Raw genomic sequence first — 3571 nt, forward strand, 5'->3', positions numbered from 1 at the left:
GAACCTGGGTCTCCTGCGTTGGCACATGGATTCTTTACCACTGAACCACCAAGGAAGCTCATCTGTAAACTAGGAGGTGAAGAAAACTCCTCTTTGCCACTAGAGCTTACCACTGCAGGCTGGCTGTGCCCAAGGGTTCGCAGCTATATATCCGTCCCTCCCTCGCACTCGAGCTGCATTGTGGGTCTGGGGAAGAAGCTGCTATCTGGGTTTCTTTCCTTTGGGCTGTTTATGGCAGAGGTACATTATGCTCGATCTCAGCCAGGAAAGAATACAATGTCCGCCAAGTTTCTGAAGAGTGAACTGACTACTGCCTGCTTGAGAGCACAGGCGCTAATCCTCACGGGCCATCACCAGGCTGAGCTTCAAAGCACCTTTTGTTTTAGGATTCCACGTGGTCGTCATCACTCTCGTCGCTGTTGTCATTCTCCTCCTCTTCCCTCTTCAACATTTTCAGATATCTACTAGCTAAAATCGTCTTTGATGATGTATCTGCAAGAGGCTAAAAAGTTTCTGATTCCTCCGCAGTATTTGATAAATCACTGTGAGTGCTTTCTTTTCTTCTCCACTCGGGTTGCTACACGAATAGGTGGTGAGATAGTGAACAGTGTTGTGTGACCTTGGCCGTGAGCACCAGGGCTTCCTGGACACCTCACGGGGAGCTCTTTACGACGACTCAGATGTGGGACAAGGGCAACGGCAGCAGCCGCTGCTCCCCGCAATTGTCCTTGCCCAGGACCACCTCTGCCTTCTCCGTTCCCACCCCCGCAGCAGCAGCCACGTGGGAGTTACAGTGTCTGGCCAGCAACCACTGCCATGAGGATCAGATAAGATATGAACGTGATAGAAATGGAAGCATCTAAATGCTACATCTGGGTGCAGAGGTGAGGGGATCAATGAAATATTTTTCTTAAGACTCAGGTATTATCCATTCAACTGTGGGGTCATGTTGCAGAAATCCCTTTTCAAAGGAGCATGGCCCTTACATGGGCCATGTAAGGTCACAGTACAAGGTCACTGATTTAACTGACTTGTTCTGAAAATAAGACCCTTGGTTGAGATCCAGGCTAAAACATGCAGAGGATAGAATTAAAAGCAGTTTCTATCACAAAGAACCAAATGATCATCTGAGCCCATGTTTTCTAATTTCCTCTTGCTTGAGTTCAAATTCCTGTTTAATAATTAAAAAGAGATTAAAGAACACACCCATATTTACAAATATAGACTGGGGAGTACACAATTCTCATGTGAGAAACTTGGGGTAAAGTCTAGAAAATACAAAAAGTATCATTCAGGAAAAAGGTCATGACTGTTGCTCTAGAAGTCCAACTTTTTTAGGAATGTTCTTAAGAAGATAATCACACAGATATAAGAAGATATAAGGGCAAAAAGTTCACTGCAGTATTTCTCACACGAGTTAAAAGAGACCAATAATGTAAATGCCCATTATTGGTGTAAATGCCCATTATTGGAAGACTATAAAACAATAACTAATAACTAATAACAACAACACTTGTCAAGTATTGATCTAAGTATATATTAACTCATTTAATTGTTGCAATAATCTTTAAAAGAAAGCGCTGTTTTACCCAATTTAGAGAGGAGGAAACTGAGACATAGAATTCAATTTAATTTCACAAAGCTAGGAATTGATGGGACTAGCATTTGAATTCAAGCAGTCTGGTTCAACGTCTAGGTGCTTAAAGCTATGCCATGCTGCCTTTATATCTTCAAAATTCTCTAGCATGTTTATCTTTATTGATAAGGAAAGATGCCTACAAAATATTGGCCTAAAAATATAGTTACAGAATAACACATACAACCAGATCCTACACATGAAAAATTATAAACAAAAGAACAGACAGAAATTTGGATGAATGGTCCCCAAAATGGTAATTTTGTACAATTCAGTTCAGTTCAGTTGCTTAGTTGTGTCTGACTCTTTGCGACCACGTGAATTGCAGCATGCCAGGCCTCTCTATCCATCACCAACTCCCGGAGTTCACTCACGTCCATCGAGTCCGTGATGCCATCCAGCCATCTCATCCTCTGTCGTCCCCTTCTCCTCCTGCCCCCAATCCCTCCCAGCATCAGAGTCTTTTCCAATGAGTCAGTTCTTCTCATGAGGTGGCCAAAGTACTGGAGTTTCAGCTTCAGCATCATTCCTTCCAAAGAAATCCCAGGGTTGATCTCTTTCAGAATGGACAGGTTGGATCTCCTTGCAGTCCAAGGGACTCTCAAGAGTCTTCTCCAACACCACAGTTCAAAAGCATCAATTCTTCAGTCTTCAGCTTTCTTCACAGTCCAACTCTCACATCCATACATGACCATTGGAAAAACCATAGCCTTGACTAGACGGACCTTTGTTGGCAAAGTAATGTCCCTGCTTTTCAATATACTATCTAGGTTGGTCATAACTTTTCTTCCAAGGAGTAAGCATCTTTTAATTTCATGGCTGCAGTCACCATCTGCAGTGATTTTGGAGCCCAAAAAAATAAAGTCTGACACTGTTTCCACTGTTTCCCCATCTATTTCAATTAATATGTGATTGAATTACTATCATTTTAACAAAACTGATAAAGTTAATGTTCCAAAATTAAGCACCACCTCACTTGGACACTCACCCATCTCACATGTAGGAACATCATCATCTTTCAGACATCGTTTTAGATACTGTAGACCAAGGCCCCCACTGCACTCTGGCCTTGCTGCAGTAACTACACAGTTTTGTCCCTGATACTCAAGTGCTGTCTACCTCTACCATTCTTGAATCCCAATATCCCCACTGATATCTAGGAGTTCCATTTCAAGACACCAACTATACAACTTGCAGAAAACAGCGATAACCAAACTTTTTGGGTAAATGTCAGTGGCTTCTCACCAGTGCATTTCTTATTATCTAAGTAAAGCAAGTGCATCTGGCCCTCCTGGGGAACAGAGGTTAAGAGTTTTTAGACTTTCCATAATAAATCTGTTCTAATATTTCCTATGCCAAGATTCAGCTCAATTCCATGGCTAGGAAGTTCTAGAAACTCCACTTCAGTTACAGTAAGCTTTCATTATGTTCAGGTTCCAAAGCACCATCACAACACTTCAAACCGATTCCAGTGTCTCTGCCAGAGGTTAAGTCTTGAGTCATCGGTAAGTACCTCCATGTCAACAAATCCCCTTTCTCCGGAGTTCCATGGTAATAACAAGATCCACTCGTGTATCTTTCCCCTCATTCTTTGCTGATTGCATTAGCAAACTTCTGCAGCTCCTTTGATGGATTATTTATTTGTTCCTAGAATAAGGCTCATGTTTTACTTCTAAAGCTGGGCCTAGAACTGACTGGTTATAAGCCTGGAGATAATAAGGGGTTGTAGCGAAAGGCCTTGAGGAGAACCAGCATCATCTTGTGAGATATGGGCATCACATAGGGTCATTGCCTGCCTCTAGGCAAGAGAAAGACAGAGCTGTTTCATTTTATTATTATTAAAGTATAATTGCTTTAAAGTGTTGTGTTAGTTTCTGTTGTACAACAAAGTAAATCAGCTCTGTATACACATATATCGCCTCCCTATTGTACCTG

At 42.0% G+C, this 3571-nt stretch overlaps 1 pseudogene; it reads right to left on the minus strand.

Annotated features, from left to right (window-relative positions):
- Positions 383-3155, minus strand: LOC106502251 (annotated as a pseudogene).

Source organism: Capra hircus, chromosome 1, assembly GCF_001704415.2.
Source record: "Capra hircus breed San Clemente chromosome 1, ASM170441v1, whole genome shotgun sequence".
Taxonomy (NCBI): Eukaryota; Metazoa; Chordata; class Mammalia; order Artiodactyla; family Bovidae; genus Capra; species Capra hircus.